The sequence below is a fragment of the Trichosurus vulpecula genome, chromosome 7 (assembly GCF_011100635.1).
Source record: "Trichosurus vulpecula isolate mTriVul1 chromosome 7, mTriVul1.pri, whole genome shotgun sequence".
Classification (NCBI taxonomy): Eukaryota; Metazoa; Chordata; class Mammalia; order Diprotodontia; family Phalangeridae; genus Trichosurus; species Trichosurus vulpecula.
Genome location: NC_050579.1, coordinates 275285546 through 275305600, shown reverse-complemented (window position 1 = coordinate 275305600; position 20055 = coordinate 275285546). Strand labels below are relative to the sequence as shown.

The window sequence follows — 20055 nt, the reverse complement described above, 5'->3', positions numbered from 1 at the left end:
AGACCTTGGCATGGAGGCCTCTCCAAGTTACCTCTCTGACAGGCAGTTCCTTGCCACCAAGAGGTGCCAGAGAGGAAGAGGAGCAGAGGGGAAGGGGAGGGAAGAACAGAGAGGGAATCAACCAGTCATGAATTATCAAGTATTCATTAAGTGCCTACTAGTTGCCAGACCTGGGGATGGGCAGTATTTTTCGATAGTTTCATTAGTATATCAAACTCCCAAGAGAGGAATCACTACCAATGCAGGTTGTTAGAGCCTTCTAATCTTACAGAGTTACCTAAAGCATGGAGTATTTAGGTGACTGGACTTGTCCAATTTATGTCTGGGACTTGAACGAAGTCTTCCTTTCTTTGAGGCCAGCTATCTGTCTGCTTTTTTGTTCTTCACTGGTTTCAGTCATGTCCTACTCCTTGTGTCCCCATTTGAGGTTTTCTTGGCAAAGATCCTGGAGTGGTTTGCCATTTCCTTCTCCAGTTCATTTTACAAATGAGGAAACTGAGGCAAACAGGATTACGTGACTTGCCCAAGGTCACACAGGTAGTAAGCATCTGAGCCCAGAATTGAACTCAGGAAGATGAGTCTTCCTGACTCCTGGCCCAGCATTCTGTGCGCTGTGGCCCCACCTACATCTGCTACACTGCCTACAAAGACAAAAATGAATTAGTCTCTGCCCTCAAGACTCTTACGTTCTACCTGGGGAAATGATATTTACACATACGAATAGATATGACATATATAAGAATTATAGAATCTTAGAGTTCAAAGAGACCTCAAAACCCAACCCATACTTAAACAGGAATTCCTTTTACCAGATTCCCTGCTTCCATTTTGGAATGGCTGAAATCTGGCCCTATTGCATTGGGTCATAGAAGTCTCCTAGTCCAATCTGCTTACATTACAGGTTGGTAAACTGAGGCCCAGAGATGTTAAGTAATTTTCCCAAGAATAGTAAGTGACAGAACCAGGACTTTAAATTAAGTCCTCAGACTCTAAACTCAGAAATCTTTCCACTATATTATGCCAATGCCTCAAGTCTGAGCTCAATGATCTGGCCTTGGTCCTATGGGCTCGACTGCACAGAACCATAGACTGACTATTCAGGCTGGAAAAGACCTTCACCTAGACCTCATTTTGCACCTCCTCATCTTACAAGGAAGGACTGAGTCCCAGGGAGGGGAAAAGGCCTACAAAACATCACACAGTGAATCGTGTTTGAGTTATACTTCTAACTCTTTGGTCTGGGTTCTGGGGCCCCAGGTCTGCGGCAGAGGAAAAGGGGGCTTGCATGGGCATGAGCAAAGGATCTCAGGACCTGTGAGCTGAAAGCGAATTTGATTCTTAACTGCAGAGAAATTACCTCTATAAAGTCCCAGAGACATCTAGATGATGTTGTGGATAGAGCCCTGGGCCTCAGGAAGACCTGAGTTCAAATCTGTCCTCAGACACTGGTTGTATGACGCTAGGAAAGTCACTTAACTTATCTGCCTCAGTTTCCTCAACTGAAAAATGGGGATCATAACAGCCCCTGCCTCCCAAGGGATCAAATGAGATAATATTGCAAAATGCTTATTTTCTAAAAAAAATTTAAAAAGACAAAAAAAGTCATTTCCACGTGCACAGCACAACATAGAGAGAGGATTCAATATAAAACCATGAATTACCATTTCAGATTGTTCACTTTAAAAATGACCACATAATAAATACCACACATCATTTTTAAAGCTACCCTGCTTTTCTGCGCTCCCTTCTAAGTTTGCTTTCGTTCTTTGCTGGGTCATTTTTATTTCTGCTTTTATTTGTGCTTGTTTAGTGCGTGCTGTTCTCTTGGGCTAAAGGAGGGGCTTAATAAATGCTTGTTCTCCCATCTCTTTACAATTTAAAAGTATTTTCTGTAGCAGAAGGAGGAGACAACATGTTATAGTGGGAGGAGGACAGTTCAAATCCCACCTCTGTCGCTGCCTGTATAGACTCTAACAAAATTGTTTAACTTCTTCAGGACTCAGTTCCCCCCTCTGTAAAATGAGGGGATTGGACTAGATGACTTCTGAAAGTCCCTATAAACATTGTGCCCACTTTGCAGATGGGAAAAGAGTCTCAGAAAGATTAAGGCCCTCCTTTTTCCCTGCCCCCCTCCCCAAAGCCTAATAAGTGGTGGAGGTCCTGCTTGAGCTCTGGTCACCTAATTCCAATCCTTTTTGCGCAATGCCACATTACCCATGATTCTTGGGGTCCTGAGGTTGCTGTCTACCTCACCCTTCCTGTCTTCCAGCCAGTGGAAAAGATGCTTACCAGTTTGCATGTACCCAATTTATTTTACTAAACTCAGCGGTACTTATGTGGTCTAGTATTCGGGTCAGAGTTAAAGTCAGGGTCCAAGGAATCAAGAACGCCTGAGTTCTAATTCTAGCATTAATGATTCAGCTCGATTTGATTAAAGTGCCTGTCATGTGCCAGGCACTGGGGATACAGAGGCAAAATAAAGCTGTCCCCGCCCTCAAGGAGTTCTCCGTCTAGTCTAACAACCCTTGCCCAAATCTTAGGATTGTAGATCTGTAGCTGGAAGGAACCTTAGGGGGGAGAATGGAGCTCTGAAGAAGTGAAACTATTTTGCTCAAGTCTATACGCGCAGCAATGGAGGTGGGATTTGAACGGTCCTCCTCGCACTGTATCACGTTGCCTTCCCCTTCTGCTAACTCCGTCACCGGGCTGGTGGACATAAAGTGCTCTTAAACTGTAAAGGAATAGGAGGAACAAGCATTTATTAAGCTCCTACTTTAGCACAAGAGACCAGTGCTGTGCTAAACAAGCATTTATTAAGCTCCTACTTTAGCACAAGAGACCAGTACTGTGCTAAACAAGCATTTATTAAGCTCCTACGTTAGCACAAGAGACCAGTGCTGTGCTAAACAAGCATTTTGCGATATTATCTCATATGATCCCTTGGGAGTCAGATCCTATTATGATCCCCATTTCTCAGCTGGGATAACTGAGGCAGATAGAGGTTAAATAGTTTGCCCAGGGTCACAAACGAATCCAGCTCCCTCATTTTACAAATGAAGAAACTGAGGCCTATGGATGTAAAGTGGGGGGATGTGAAGCCTGGAGTCACATAGCTAGTAAACAGCAGAGTTTGTTCTCGTGAGGAATCATAGGAAACAATGAGTGCGAGTGCGCTTTGGGAGCCATAAACTACTTGGTGGTGTTCTTGCTTGTTATTCAGCCATCTGACCAGAATCCATTCTCAGATCCAGATTTTTTGGCATCTTAGAAAATGTAGAAGTTTAGTGATGGAAGAGGCATTATGGGTCAAATCCCCCACCTCAAACCCGAGTAGCCTCCAAAAAAGGCAGAACCGTAGCATTCAAAGGACAGCCCTTTACTTGTAAAATCAGGGGGTGGGTCTAGTTGGCCTCTAATTTCCTTCCATACCTAGATTTATGATCCTATGGAATTTCCTATAGACCATTGTGCGACCTTGTTTGTTTACCCATCAGGAAGGATGGGATGATCCCGCCCAGACCACAGAAACTGCTCTGAGCTTCCCGCCAAGACCCAGAGCCTCCCTTCCAGGCAAGTGGCCCGTTCTGTTGGTCAGATGGTCCATTATTCACAGAAAACTAGTCCCATATTCTTTCTGGGTCTCCCTTTCCTTAGCTCTAAAAGGATGTGCTGGATTCTCTCTAAATCTTATGGCTGATGAATTTCCTTGGGCCTCAGTTTTCTCATCTGTGAAACGAGGGAACTGGACAAGGTGGTGGCTGAGGGCCCTCTTAGCTCTAATCACCTATAAACACTGCATCTTTCAAGACTGGCAATCAATCAATAAACATTTATTAAGTGCCTACTGTGTGCCTGGCACTATGCTAAGTGCTGGAGCAAAAGACAGTCCTTGGCCTCAAGGAGTTTACAAGCTAATGCCTTCAGTCCTGGACCTAGTCACCTCTGAAGTTGCTCCTCAGGGTCCATTTCTGTCAGGAGTGTGGAACAGCAGTCCCTGATGGAGTTTGACATTAAGAGGAGCAGACTCCATTCTGCTTACAGCAAGAATTGCCCCAAATGAGGGGCAGCTAGGTGGCGCAGTGAGTGGAGCACTGGCCCTGGAGTCAGGAGGACCTGAGTTCAAATTCAGCCCCAGACACTTGACACACTTACTAGCTGTGAGATCTTGGGCAAGTCACTTAACCCCGATTGCCTGCCTTCCCCCCTCAAAAAAAAAACAAAAAAAAAGAATTGTCCCAAATGGCTTCCAATCCAGATTTAAAAAAAAGTTTTAGAACAAGTTTATTTACAGAGCTATTACTTAATGTCTTCATTGGATCTCAGGATACTTGGCCATTTGCTTATTAAATTTATTGGAAAACTTTCAGAGCGCCAAATATCACCGGTGCTTTGGATTGTATATTTTTAAAAATATCCCTGAGCTGTTGCCCTTGTATGCATTTTTAGGGTTTGTCCTTCAAAAGATTTGAGATAGGGTTTTTAAGCTGGTAGCTCTTATCTACCAATTCTTTCTACTCTCATTCCTGTTTCATCCTGAGAAGGTTTTCCAGAAGTACAACCTTCACCGTGCCTTACTGTCCATTAGCTTTCCCAACTTGAACTTGGGCTCCCCTCCTCTTTCCTCCCCTCCCCTCCCCTCCTCTCACCTTCCCTCCCCTCCTCTCCCCTTCCTTCCCTCCCCTCCTCTCCCCTTTCCTCCCCTTCCTTCCCCTTCCCTCCCCTCCCCTCCCCTTCCCTCCCCTTCCCTCCCCTCCTCTCCCCTTCCATCCCCTCCCCTCCCCTCCCCTCCCCTTCCCTCCCCTCCCCTCTCCTTTCTCCTCTCCTCTCCTTTCCTTTCCCTTCCTCTCCCTTCTCCTCCCCTCCCCTCCCCTCCCCTCCCCTCCCCTCCCCTTCCCTCCCCTCCCCTCCCCTCCCCTTCCCTCCCCTTCCCTCCCCTCCCCTCCCCTCCCCTTCCCTCCCCTCCTCTCCCCTCCCCTCCCCTTCCCTCCCCTCCCCTCCCCTCCTCTCCCCTTCCCTCCCCTCCTCTCCCCTTTCCTCCCCTTCCCTCCCCTTCCCTCCCCTCCCCTGCCCTGTCCTCCCCTCCTCTCCCCTTTCCTCCCCCGCCCTCCCCTCCCCTCCTCTCCCCTTCCCTCCCCTCCTCTCCCCTTCTCTATCCACCTCTCCCCTCTTGATCACAGTCCTGTTCACAATACTAATCAGCATGGAAACTCAAAGCTGAACTTGGATGGTGGCTGTGTGAGTGGAGAGAATGGGATGTATACAAGAGCCAAGAGGTAGAAACACACTAGATTTGGAAGCTAATTGGATATGTGCCAATGAGGGGGTTGGGGCACTGTAGCTATATAGCACTTTTTAAAAAATGTGGCCCATCACTTTATTTTTTAATTAATTTTTTTATTTTTAGTTTACAACCAGTTTGTGAGTTCCAGTTTGTGAGTTCCAGATCTTCTCCCCCTCCCTCTCCCCGCCCCCCGCAAGACGGCACAGAATCCAATATAGGTCCTACATATACCTTCGCATTAAACTTAGTTACACAATAGTCAAATCGTAAAGAAGAATTGTAACCAACGGAATGGATCATGAGAAAGAAGAAACAAAACCAGAAATAAAATAAAATAATTTTTAGAAAGAGAGCAAATAGTTTGCCTCAATGTGCATTCAGACTCCGTAATTCTTTCTCTGGATGCGCATAGCCTTTTCCATCATGAGTCTTTGGAGCTGTCCTAGAGCCTTGCATTGTTGAGAAGAGCCCAGACTCTCAGTCAGCCATCACAGATACAGCGTGTCTAATCTTTATATAGTGCTTTATGATTTGTAAAGGGCTTCATAAATATTATCTAATTTTATCCCCACAACTGTAGGAAGTACGTGCTATAATTATTCCATTTTACAAATGAGGAAACTGAGTCACACAGCAAGTGTCTGAGATTGGATTTGACCTCAGGTCTTCTTGGCATCAGGGAAATTGGGAAGCCTTGGTGATAATGAGGAATTTCAGAGGAGGAAAGGGTTTAAGGGGAAGTATAGTGAACATGTTGAGTTTGAGATGCCTGTGGAATGTCCAGGTCAGCATTAAAGGACTGAGCAATGGCTCTAAAGTCAATGATGGCAGCATCTTTTGGCCAAACCTTCTGGATCCTTCCCTGCTCTTTTGTGTGTGTCCATCAGAGGTTATGGGACTCCGCATTAGAAGAGCTGGCTTTAAATATGGCCGTGGACAACTGAGATCAATCCACAATCGGTCTTTGTGCACTTACCAGATGTTGTGCTAAGCATCGGGGGATACAGCTACAAAGCAGAAACAGTCCCTCCTCTCAAGGGGCTTACATTCTAGCAAGGGAGACAACAGTTCTCCCCTCTGTCACATGGGAAACGCCATCATCCCCATCATCACCACCATCGTTATGTGCCAGCGCTGCGCTGAGTGCTTTATAAATATTATCTAATTTGATCCTCACCTTGGCAGATAGGTATTTTGCAGCTAAAGAAACTGAGGCAGGCAGAAGTTAAGTGACTTGCCTATGGCACACAGCTAGACAGTATGTGAGCCTAGATTCCAGCTCAGGTCTTCCTTATTGCAGATTCTCACAACAACCCTGAGAGCTGGGTGCTATTACCATCCTCATTTTATGGATAAGGGGACTGAGACAAGCAGAGATTAAATGACTTGCCCGGGTCACACAGCTAGTAAAAGTGCCTGAGGCTGGATTTGAACTGAGGTCTCCCTGACTCCAGGTCCTGCACTCTAGTCATGGTGTCACCTAGTACCTGAGTCTCTGAAGCTGGACATCCAGCATAACATAAGGTCTCAGAAGCTACGGGAGGAGAAATTTTAAGGGGGAAGAGCATATACTATCCAATCCAACAGGCAGGCTAAGGATGCAGACTAAGGAACTTGGCACAGTGTTTACCCAAGATCTTGGGTTCAAACTTTAAATCCTGGTTCTGTCCCTTACTACCTTTTGTAGAGGGGGGAAGGCAGGGTAATTGAGGTTAAGTGACTTGCCCAAGGTCACACAGCTAGTAAGTGTGTCAAGTGTCTGAGGTCAAATTTGAACTCAGGTCCTCCTGACTCCAGGGCGGGTGCTCTACTCACTGCGCCACCTAGCTGCCCTTGCCCCTTACTACTTATATAACCTTGGACAAGTCACTTAACCTCTTAATTAAACCTCAGTTTCCTTACCTATAAAACAAGGGGGGCTTAGACTGGGTGGCCTCACTAAGATCCCACCCAGCCCCAGATCTATGCTTCTATGACCCACAAGAGACCAATCTAAGATTTACATGAGAGGATATCACTAAGGACCTTGGAGAGAAATATTTCAGAGACAGGGCAGGAAATGAGGGCACTGTGGCTATTTAGCAGTTCCTCAGAAAAGATCTGGGGGTTTTTATTAATGCCAGTCCAACTATGAGGCAATAGAGGAATGTGGTGGCCAAGAAAGTTAACTTGAACTTTGGCTTCCTTAAGAGACATGGAACTTCCAGAAATAAAGAGGTGATAGTCATAACATTTATTAAGCATTTACTATGTGCCAGACACTAACTTCACAAAGAAAGACAAAAGACAGTCCATGCCCTCAGTGATCTAACAGGATGAAGATAACCCATCAGAAGGAACTGAGAAGCCGGGACGGGAGGGGAGAAGTAGAAGCCACCTGACTGAGGTGGGGCATAAAGGGGCTGGGGATAATAGGTAGGAAATGATGCCATAGCTGCCCTGGGTGCCCTTCTTAAATGGAGGATCTGGGTGGAACTCTCCACTGTCCATCCTCCACCCTGTCTGATCAGAGGGAGAAGGGGGCGGTAGGCACTAGGGAAGTGGGATGGGATCTTGCAAGAAGGGGCCATGGTGAAGTCCAGGAGAGCAGCCAGGTGGAGATGATGAAATGAGTCCCAATGTCCTCCGCGCTGGCTGGATCACGAGGAGTACTGTGTTCAGTCTCGAGTGTCACATTTTAGAAAGGAATATTAATAAACTGGAGAGCAATCAGAGGAAGGCAACCAGTGTAGTGAAGGGTCCAGAGATGATAATAATAGTTAGCGTTTATATAGTGCTTTCAGGTTTGCATTATTCCATTTTATCCTCACAACAACCTTGAGAGGTAGGTACTATTTTATCCCCATTTTCAAGGCGAAGAAATGGAGGCAGATGGCGGTTAAGTGATTTACCTAGGGGTACACAGCTAATAAGTCTCTGATGTTGGATTCGATCTCAGGTCCTCCTGACCTCAGGTCCAGCTCTTTGTCCATGTAGTTGTTATACATCCTATGAGGATTACTGGAAGGAACTGGGCGTGTTTACCCTGGAGAAGACCAACACAATGACTGAGTTCAAGTATTTGAAGGGCAGAATTAGCCTGTAAAAAAACTTCCTAGTAATTGAAGCTGAGCAGAAAGTGGAGTGGGCTGCCTTGGGAGGCAGTGGGTTGCCATTCATTGGAGGTCTTCACACAGAGCCTGGATGACCACCTGTTGGGTACAGGGGAAGGAGAGTTCTTTTTCAGGTGTGGGTTTGACTTGGCTGCTTAAATGCCTTTAACTCTGAAAATTCTGGGGAGCGAAATAGACTTTAGAATGCTAAGACCGGAGCAGGTGGGAAGAAAACAGAAGCAGGAGGTGTAGACCACTCCTGAGAGCTACTTAGCAATGCAAGAAAGAAGAGAAGAGAACTGGGAAGGGGAAAAGGAGAACAGGGTGGAGGGAAAGTATTTTTCAAGACTGGGGAGACCTGAGCATGTTTGGAGGCAGGCAGGATCCAGTGGAGAAAGAGGGATCGAAGAGCTGGAGAGAAAGAGAGAGAGAGGGTCCTTGTGGAAGCAGAGAGATGCTGGAGGGAGGGAGGAATGTTGTGGATGCAGATCTCTCAAGAGATGGGATGGGGCTGGGTGAATGGGAGTCAATGCCACTGAAAAACAATTAAAAAGTTTTATTGGTACCTTTTATTTTTATGTTATCTTCTTTTCCGAATATATGCTTCCCTTGATCCCAGCCCAAAAGAATCGTCCCTTAAATGAAGGCTCTGGAGTCAGAGAACCTGAGTTTGAATCCTTCCCTTCCATTTCCCAGTTGTATGTGACTGTAGGCAGGTAATTTGACATCAGTGAGCTCTCAGTTCCCTCATCTAAAAGGTGTCAATGGCTTTTGAGGTCTCCTCCAGCATTAAATCTATGATTATGATCTTTCTTTCAAAGAATTACAAAATAAATCAGCCAACTAACGTTTATTAAGCACCTACTATGTGCCAGGTACTGTGCTGTGTGCTGGGATTACAAAGAAAGGCAAAGGACAGTTCCTGCCCTCAAGAAGCTTACACTCCAGTGGAGGAGACAACATTCAAACAGCTATGTACAAACAGGATATCTCTCATCTCTCTCTCTATCTCTCCATCTGATAGGTTGGAGACTGTGTTGTTTTGTTTGTCCTTCGTTCTTGAAGAGGACCGTGACATCAGGAAAATGATGACATGACTTGCAAGTGAATTGGATTTAAGGGAGGGAGGGCAGGCTGTGCAAAATCACCAGCCTCACTTTCTCCTCCTGAGTCCAGTGGCCAGATATTCATCAAGGCGACAGTGGTTTTTTTTACAGCAATCAGGGTTGAGTGACTTGCCCAAGGTCGTACAGCTGATGTGTCTGATTTGAACTCAGGTCCTCCTGGCTCCTGCTCTATGCACTGTGCCACCTAGCTACCCCTAAATTGGAGATAATCTCAGAGGGAAGGCACTAGGATTAAGGGGGAGAAAGAAGAAGAAAGAGGAAAAACGAGTTAGCAGAACTTCTATCATGCCAACTGAGGCATAGTGGCAGGCATTTTCTTAGACCTTATTGTGTGAAGAACACTTGGATGGGTACTTGGGGGAGCTATAGATAAGGAAACTAAGGAAGAAAGAAAATAAGCAATTATTAAGTACCTACTATGTTCCACTGCGCTAAGCGCTTTACAGTATTATGTCATTTGATCCCTCCCAGCCACCCTGGGAGGTAAGTACTGTTACTACTCCCATGTTACAGTTGGGTAAACTGAGGCAAGTAGAGGTTAAGGGACTCATCTAAGGTAACACAGCTAGTATAAGTGTCTGTGGCCAAATTTAAACTTAGATCTCCCTCACTCCAGGCCCATCAATCTATCCACTGAGATTACTAGCCATCCCTAAAAGTGCTAAAGAGGTTAAGTAACTTGTCTGAAATTGTACGAGGTGGTAAGAGACAGAAGTGGGGTTTAATAATAATAACAGCTGTTATGATGATTGTTGGCATTTATGTAGCACTTACTTTGTGTCAGACTACGCTATTCCACCATGCATGCCCCATAGCTTCTCTGACATCCTATAGTGCCATTCAAGTTCATAAGCATTTATTATGTGCCAGGCACTGTCCTTAAGGAGATTACATTCTACAGTGTGGGTTGGAGGTGGGGACAACAGGTGACTACAAAGTGAATACAAAATGTGTATAAAGTGAGTATAGAATCATCTGAGGGCAGGGGAGAGAGAACATTAACCAGGGGTCAGGAGTGGTAATGAGGAGGCCAGCGGGTGGGGCTCTTTGAGCACCTGCCCAGTCTTTGTCTAAATTTCCTGCCTTCCCACAGTCTCCATTCTCCCTCCCCTCCTTACCCCACAGTTGACTGAGTGGTAGACAAACAAGAACTGTTTCCTTCTTGGGTTTGATCTGACTTCTTGGTCATTGGTACAGATTTCTAGGAATTTCTCTGTGGAGACCTATGAGAAATCCTACTTTTCGGCTTTGCCTTCAGTCTTCGTCTTGGCCCAGTGATGGACTAAGTGGCTGCCACCTGAGGACCAGCCTAGCTAAGTTCAGATAGTCTCATCACCAAGGGGGTTGATCAACGGGGAGATTACCTTTTTTTGGCTGAAGCAGTTCCTAGAACCTATCCACTAAGTCAGGGAGGGGCTGCAATCTGTGCTAGCAGAGGTACCATCCACACTGATGACATCATGGATCGTTTGGAATAACGAAGTAATAAGATCCAAAATGTTCTCTGGAAGAAATGGAGCTCTAAGCTGGCATCAGTTAGAAATACCTTAGACTTTTGGAAAAGGGCATTACCAAGGTAGAACTGAGAGGCTAGAGGTTCTTAAGTCTTCAAGAATTGCGGAGTTGGAAGGCCACCTGCCATAACTAGTATTAACAGGAATCCCCTAGTAGAAAGAACACTGACTTTGGAGTCGGAGGACCTAGGTTCAAATCCTGACTTTGCTCTTTATTACCAATGTGGTCTTGAACACTGGCCATGCCCTTAAATGTATGGTCAACTTTATACCTGTATCCCACCACCTCAAAACCAGGAGGTGAAGGAATCGCATCACCCCAAGTCTTCTGAAGTCATGATTGTTCACTACATTCATCATTCGTTGAATCTCTCTGGGCCTCAGTTTCCTTACCTGTAAAATGGAGGGGTTGAATTAAATGACCTGGTGGGTCCCTTTCAGCTCGAAATCTATGATTCCAAAGTCCCTGACAAGTCATCATCCAACTTCTAAAAGACCTGCAGTGAGGGGGAACTCACTACCTCTTGAGACAGCTTACTCCATTTTTGGCTAACTCTAATTGTTAGGAAGTTTTTCCTCCCATTCAGTTAAAATCTGCCTCCTCAGCAAAACTTCTCCCCTTCGTTCCTGGCTCTGTCCTCTTAGCGTCTCTTCCACACGACAGCCCTTCATATACTCTAAGACATCTATTATATCCCGTTCCCTAGAGCCCCCCTCAAATTAGTGTGGTGCATGGGAAGGTGGGTGGAGTTAGAGTCAGATGAATCCTCGTTATACCACTTAGTCCCTGTGTGCTCTCACATAAGTTACTTAGCCTCTCTGGTTCAGTTTCTCATCTGTGAAATGGATTAGGGAGAGGGATTTGTACTGGATGACCCCAAAGGTCCCTTCCAGCTTTTCTTTCCCAGACTAAAGACCCTCAGTTCCTTCCACAGATCCTCCTGAGGCATTGCTTCATATGCCCTTCCCACCCTTCTGGGTGTGCTCAGGCTTGTCCACATGTGCCCTTCCTAACATGTGATGCCCAGGACAGCACACAGCGTTCCAAGCCTGGTCTGACCCCATTTCCTTACAGTAAGGTGGGAGGATGAGTGAACCAGGGAAGCTTCCTCCCTGCTTCTGACCTCACCTGGCCAGGCACTCTTGCTCTAAGGAGAATGCATTCGGGCCACCGAATAAGAAGCAAAAGCCTTAAAGGACTTGTAAACTCCCCCAGAGAATGTCCAGTCCGTTTGGAAATGTGCCAACAGCTAAGGAAGGAAGAGCTTATTAGAATGAAGAGATCGTCACTCCTGGACTGGAGTCGTGGGATGGAGAATGCTATAGACAGGTGTGTTTAGCATGCATTGTGATCATAGTCATGATGAACTTCCCATTGTCCCTGTCTGTCTCTGTCTTTCTCCGTCTCTGTCTCTCTCTCCCTCTCTCTCTCTCTCTCTCTCCATCTCTCTTTCTCTCACTGTCTCTATGTCTCTGTCTCTGTCTCTCTCTGTCTCTGTCTCTCTGTCTTTCTGTCTCTCTCTGACTCTTTCTCTGTCTCTGCCTCTCTCCATCTCTCTTTCTCTGTGTCTGTGTCTCTCTCTGTCTCTGTCACTCTGTCTCTGTCTGTCTGTCTGTCTCTCTCTGTCTCTCTCCATCTCTCTTTCTCTCACTGTCTCTATGTCTCTGTCTCTCTCTGTCTCTGTCTATCTCTCTCTGTCTCTTCCTCTGTCTCTCTCCATCTCTCTCTGTGTCTCTGTCTCTCTCTGTCTCTGTCTGTCTGTCTGTCTCTCTCTCTCTGTCTCTTCCTCTGTCTCTCTCCATCTCTCTTTCTCTGTGTCTCTGTCTCTCTCTCTGTCTCTGTCTGTCTGTCTCTGTCTCTTCCTCTGTCTCTCTTCATCTCTTTCTCTCACTGTCTCTCTGTCTCTGTCTCTGTCCCTCTCTGTCTCTGTCTCTCTGTCTGTCTCTGTCTCTTTCTCTATCTGTCTCTCTCCATCTCTCTTTCTCTGTGTCTCTGTCTCTCTCCGTCTCTGTCACTCTGTCTCTGTCTCTCTGTCTGTCTATCTCTCTCTGTCTCTTTCTCTGTCTCTCTCTCTCTCTCCATCTCTCTTTCCCTCACTGTCTCTATGTCTCTGTCTCTCTCTCTGTCTCTGTCTTTCTCTGTCTCTGTCTCTTTCCATCTCTCTTTCTCTGTCTCTCTCTGTCTCTGTCTCTCTCTCTCTCTGTCTCTCTCTCTCTCTCTCTCTCTCTCTCTCTCTCTCTCTGTCTCTGTCTCTCTCTCTCTCTCTCTCACACACACACACACACACTTACAGATGTGGGTCTGTAACAAGGTTCCCAGGGAGTTATTTTTCCTTTTGTAAACGAATGTTTTCTTCATTCTCTTTTCCTTCTTCATGTCATTGTCACTTCCCAATGACATCCTCACCTCCCATCACTCTCAGGACAAATAAGAACATCCAGGCAAAACAGATCAGCACCCTGGGTATGCCCTAAATGTATGGCCCATTCTGTACCTGTAACTCGCCACCTCAATGCCAAGAGGCAAGGGACCTGCTTGAAGAAGACCGTTTCTTTTGAAGTCATGACTGCATTAGAGTCCTGAAATCCTCCAGTGTTTCCCCCGGCTCACTTTGGTCATCTTGCTAATTGTTCTCCTGATGCTTCTTTCTTTGCTCTGCATCTGTTCATATAAGTCTTCCAGGGTGTTATTCTGAAGGAGGGTCTCAGATTGGCTAATCAGGGTGAGGAAGGCACCTTGGAAGCTCAGACAGGACAAGGGTAGCTGACTGCATCGGAGTGAAGAGGGAAAAGGAAGGGAGAAGGCAGAGAAGGGGGAAGGACAGACTAAAGGTCCTGAGACTACTTTGCTCTAAAGAAGAATTAAATTTTATGAAGAAGCCCCTTTCACGGACTGAGTCTCTAGAATTCCCTTGCTCTCAGCTCCCATCCGGAAGCTAGGTGGCTCGGTGGATAGAGCACTGGGCTTGGAATCAGGGACTCCTCCACATGAAGTCAAATCTGACCTCAGATACTTAGTAGCTGCGTGACTCTGGGCAACCCTATTTGCCTCAGTTTCCTCACCTGTAAAAATGAGCTGGAGAAGGAAATGGTAAACCAATCTTTGCCAAGAAAGCCCAAATGGGGTCACAAAGAGTGGGACAAGACAGAAACAACTCCCAAGAACAAAAGCTCCCATTGTTTTGTAATTATAATAACTTTGTCAGTTTTGTTAAGCATTTTATAAGCATTATCTTGTGACCTCTCTGAGCCTCACTTTTCTCATCTATAAAATGAGGAGGTTGGACGACATGGCTTCCATCTCTAAATCTACAACCTAGGATCATTTATTCCTTATATAATATATGTAATATATTAAAATATACATACATTCAGATAGACCTTATGTATGATATATAATAACACCCCAATTTTATTCTAAGCCTCTTTTATAGATAAGGGAGCTGAGGCTCAGAGGTCATGAAGCTAGTAAGTATCTGAGACAGAAGGTGAATCCAGGTGATCTGTCCGCTTCACTACGGCACTTCTCCGGGTGCGCTTGTTGTCCTAACACGCATACAAACGAAAGGTGGCCCAGGACATGGTTCTGCCTGGCACCATCGACTTGGGTCTGGGGAAAACTAGAGAGCTGGCAGCTTATCTTTGGCACCCTCCCACCTCCCTGACTTCCCATCCTGGATTTGTCATCTCCCAGCGTGCTCCTCCAAAATTTGATGTGCCACAGCTGAAAAGTCTGCCTGCTTCTGACCCAGTCTGGCCCTTGGCAAACGTTTCGCTCTCTGTGAGCCAAGGATGAAGCCAGTCCCGGACAGATCCAAAAAGCAGAGAGCTGGACACTGTCCAAGCCAGTCAGGATGTGTCAGTCTCAGAGGGTTCCCCACGTCCCTGGCCTGGGTTTAGAGCACAACCTAACAGGCTTGTGACCATTCAGTCGCCTCCCTCATGGCCTGTGTTTATACTTTGTGATTCCTGGTGCCAAATACACTTTGTGGGATGAAGACTGATGGTGGAAGGGTTACTTTTAGGACTCACTGGACTGAGCTGAGGAGGACATGGGCCAATTAGGAAACGTGGTAGATAGCCAAGTGAGTAGGGAAGATTGGTGCCATACAGTAGTGGAAAGGAAGGAAACAAGCATTTATTAAGTACCCACTATGTGCAGGGGCCGCTAGGTGGTACAGTGGATAGGGTGGAGCCAGACTCATCTTCCCAAGTTCAAATCCAGCCTCTGACACTTATTAGCCGTGTGACCCTGGACAAGTCACTTAGCCCTGTTTGCCTCGGTTTCCTCATCTGTAAAAATGAGAAGGAAATGGCAAACCATTCCAGAATCTTTGCCAAGAAAACCCCAAATGGGGTCAGAAAGAGTCAGACATGACTGAAAAATGTCTCTACAGCATGACAACCACACGCCAGTCGCTACGCTCTGTGCTAAGCGCTGTACAAATATTAGCTCTCATTTCATCCTCACAACAACTCTGGGAGGTAGGTGCTGTTATGATTCACATCTTACAGTCGAGGAAGCTGGGGCAGACAAAAGTGAAGTGACTCACCTAGGGTCCCACAACGAGTCAGGATCTGAGGCTGGATTTGAATTCAGGTCTTCCTGACTCCAGGCGACAACATTCTATCTATTGGACCACTGACCTTTGAATACTGGATTGGGAGTGAGGGGGCCTGGGTTTCATCTCCAGCACTGCTAACTGACTGAATGAATGACTTTGGACAAGTCATTTCCCTTTGGGGGCCATCAGGGTTAGCCTCTGTCAAAGGAGGGATTTGGACTATATGATAGCTCTGACCTAAGCCTTGAAGGTTAGAGAGTCTGAGGGTTTCTAGAAAGTTGCTCTAGGTCAGGGGTGGGGAACCTATGGCCTCGAGGCCACATGTGGCCCTCTAGGTCCTCAAGTGTGGCCCTTTTGGCCCAGGTTTGGATTCAGGCAAGGGGCTACACTTAAGGACCTATAGGGCCATGTGTGGCCTTGAAGCCACAGGTTCCCCACCCCTCGTGTAGGTGTACTTTGCAAATCTCACCACTGACTGACAAGTGTCTTATCTTCTCTCAGTTTTTTTTTAAATTTAATTTATTTTATTTTTCTTTTACTATATGAGACGCAATATTACATAATAGATGTAATACGAGTTTTGGATTAGGAGTCAGGAAGATCTGGATTCAAATCCCCTCTTTGATCCTTACTAGCTGTGTGACCTTAGGCAAGTCTCTTAACCGTTCTGAGCCCCATTTCCCTCATCTCTAAACAAGGGGGGTTGCATTGCATGGCCTCTGAAGTCCCTTCTAGAACCAGATTTATGATACGTGAAAATAACATATGTGCCCCACAGAGAAATTGGGGGGAGGTATAATTTACAGAATTATTTAAATGCCCTTCCTGTCTCCACCTGGAACATTTAAAATAGGAGTCAATTTTTGGAAAATTTGATTTACATGCCACTTCCCACAAACATTGTTATTAACCCAGATGTGTGATTTCGCTGGCATAAGGGACTCCTGGTGAGGAAACTCCCTCTATGAATTCAGAGAAGCACCTGCCTTGTAACTCAAGAGAGCTTCCTGGGGGACTGGAGGGAGTTAAGTGACTTCCTGGCTCAGGGCAAAGAGCCCACCTGTGTTAGAAGCCGGTCTTGAACGCTCTTCTTCCTGGTTCCAGTAGTCCCCGTCCCTCTGCTCTCCTCCCCACAATACATCGATTTCCCAAAGAGGATGGTCTCTGATAGTGGCTATTGCCTTTTATACACCCCATCTCCTTTCTTTCTCCCAGCCCTACCCCAGTTGGCCAAAGGGCAAATATGTCCCAAGAGAAGAGTCAGGTCCCCGTGTGAGCTCTGATGTCAGCCCAGGCCAGTTCCCGCATCTGGCTAAACAGGCCAGGGAAAACGAGCCCATGGACAAGTTCTCCTCCCAAAGATGAGATAATCTGTTCTTCCCGGCCCAGGCCACTTTCAGACAGGGCCACTCTTTAGCCCACCGGCCACTAACATGCACTTGAGTGCCCAGGGGTCGGGACACCGAATCCTAGAGCCAATAAGGTCCTCATGGGAGAAGAGCTGAGTTTAGTGGGGGTGGTGCAGAACCTTCGGGTCAGGGGTCACATAAACAATGCTGCTGTCCTGGGACTGCAGCCTGTTTTGGGGGCCTCCTAAGAGAAGAGGCCTGGCCCTGCCCAGCCACAAGCCTTCTGTGCTCCAGTCTTCCTTCCCTCGATCCCTGCCCCTCGGTGTCTCTCACCCTTATCCTTCCCCCTTCCCGGGTCCTTCCCTGAGTGGCATGGTAAAGAGAGTCCTGGAGCAGGAAGACCTGGGTTCAAATCCTCCCTCTGTGCCATGCTTGGCCAGGTCACTAAGCCCCCAGTTCTGCATCTGTAACATGAGGCCTAGGCTTGTAAGGTCCCTTTTAGCTCTAAATCTGTGATCCTAACCTCCCATTTCCAGACATCTACCCCTTTTCTTCCTTTTGCAGCACCCCCTCCCCTTCCTGGGCCTCTTCTGCCCTCCTCTCCCCTGGTTTCTCCCTTCTCCTTTCCCCCTCCCTCTTCTGACCTCTGTTTCCCTCCCCTGTCTTTTCTCCTCTCCTCCCCAGACCTCATCTCCTTTCCCCTCCCCCTCCCTGACCTCTCCTTTCTGCCCCCCTTCTCTTCTCTTACTCCCTCTCCTTTCTCTCCCCTCCCCCCACCAGCTTCTCCCTCCTGGGACCTCTCCCCCCTCCCAGGCCTCTTCCTTCCATGCCCTCCTCCCCCACCCATCTTTCTCTGGCCGCTGTCCAAATGGGCCTCTCCTTTCCCTCTCTCATTAATCCCGATGGCCCCTGGCGCCAGACAAGAAACGTAAAGGGTTAAAATGAAAACCCAAACTGTCCCGAGGGAGGGGGTGGGCTGGGTCTGCCTCTCAATCTGCCTGGCTCTCCCTAGCTCTGCCCGTTGCCATGGAAACGCCAGCTAAAAATAAAATGGTCTCCAAATGCAGAGCCCCATGCATGGAGTCAAAACAGACTAATTAAAGCAGCCAAGGCTAAAACGTAAAGATAATTACAAACTCACTCCTGGAGCCAGCCTGGCAAGGTGTGTGTGTGTGTGTGTGTGTGTGTGTGTGTGTGTGTGTGTGTGTTTGTAGCTGAAAAGTGGGGGATCCTGTCTGTGGGGTCCCTATCCCTGGGAACCCCACCTCTAAGAAACCAGGGCTCCCCTTCCTCTCATATTTCTAAGATGCCCCTTCAGATCCCCACTTCATCCTACCCCAGCCCCATGGTATTGGAGTCACCCCAAGACAAGTCTAGCGCCCAGCCCTGACAGTTTCAAGCTATGTGGCTTTGGGCAAGCATCTTCACCTCTTCTGGTCCTCTTTTTCTTTCTAGATCGAATAATAGTAACACTTGATCTCTGATATTTCTATACCCAAGAAACCCAGGATCCCCATTCCTGAAACTCCCCCTCTTCCTGTACATTTCTCAGGCATCTAGTTCTCTACGCCCTGAGAAACCATAAGATCTCTGCCCTTGGGAAACATGTGCTACTGATCTCTGAGAGCCCTGTTTCCCTTGGAATCCGTACCCCATCGATGGGCTGTGAACACTGTGTTCTCCCCCACCCTATCTTCCTTCCTCATTGCGCATTTCAGGAACGGATTCCAGCTTCCTTCTTAAAGGTCTTGTCAACGACTGTCCCTTGGGCGATTACAAAAAAAGCCTCAACATGGGCTGTTTGGTGTTTGGGGTTTTTTTTTAGGCAGATGTGCTCATTTCCCTTCCAAGGCTGCTACTGGTCTTGCCGATGGTCCCACCCTTCCCTCTAGGGACCAAGGATGTGAGCTACATGGCAGAGACCATGTTCCCCTCTGTACAAAAGGCTCACTCTTTAATTTTTGGACAAAACGCTTTCCTCTCCATAAGCCTTGGGTGATGTGTAGTGTTAAGTCCATTTTGACATGTGAGAAAACTGAAGGTCAGAGAAGTCAGGCAATGAGCATTTATTAAACCAGGTGCCATGATAAGCATAGAGAATACACAGAGAGGTAAAAACACAGAAACAGTCTCTGGCCTCACAGAATTTACATAGTAATGAGAGAGACTTCATGTACATACATTACACAGCACAGAAGGAAAATACACCAGAGGGGAAAGTTCAGGTCCTGGGGGACCCAGACAGCCTCTTGTAGAAGGTGGCATTACAGCTGAATCTTGAAAGAAGTCACGGATATCAAGAGGTGAGGAATGAGGGCATTCCAGGAATGGGGAGCAGCCAGTGCAAAGAGGGGAGGCAAAATGGAATATTCTGGGCAAATGTTCTGAGTGTGGTAGATAGAGTGTCTCGTTGGAAGAATAGCAAGAAAGTTAGTAGCATTGAATCATAGAGTGCTTGGGGGAGAGTATTATGTGAGAAGACTGGAAAGTTGGGTGGTTCCAGATTGTAAAGAGCCTTAAATGGCAAACATAGAACTTTCTATCTGATACTGAAGGTGAAAAGCAGCTATAGAGTTTATTGAGGAGGGATGGGGCAAAGTCCTATGCTTTCAGAGAATTAGTTGGTGGAAGGATGTATGGAAGATGGATTCGAGTGGGAAGAGACTAGATGCTGGGAAACTAGTTAAAAGGCTATTGATGGGGGGTGATGGCTGTGTGAGTGGGGAGAAGAGGACACACGTGAAAAATACTGTGAAGGTGGAAATGACAAGGATTGGCAACTGATTGTTTCTGTGGGATGAATGAGAGTGAGAAGTTGGAAATTACATTTCAGTTGAAAACCTGGGAGACTGGGAAATTGGTGGTCCCCTCAACAGTAATAGAGAAGTTTGAAAGGAGGGGAAAGACAGTGGGTTCTGTTTTGAACATATTGAGTTTGAGAAGTCTAAGGGTATCAAGTTCTAAATGTCTCATAGTTGCAGATCTGGAAATGAAGGTCAGAAGAGAGACTGGATATTGAGATCTGGGAGTCAGCTGCATATATACATGTACATATAAATTTATATGTGTGTGTCTCATATACATATCTTGTGTGTTTATAGGTTGGTAGATATAGCTATAGATATGA

The 20055-nt window shown here is 46.7% G+C and overlaps 1 protein-coding gene across 2 annotated transcripts in view; it reads left to right on the top strand.

Annotated features, from left to right (window-relative positions):
- Positions 1 to 20055, top strand: part of CPNE5 (copine 5) — a 211239-nt gene that overhangs the window by 130645 nt on the left and 60539 nt on the right. The gene's annotated exons all lie outside the window — the stretch shown is intronic.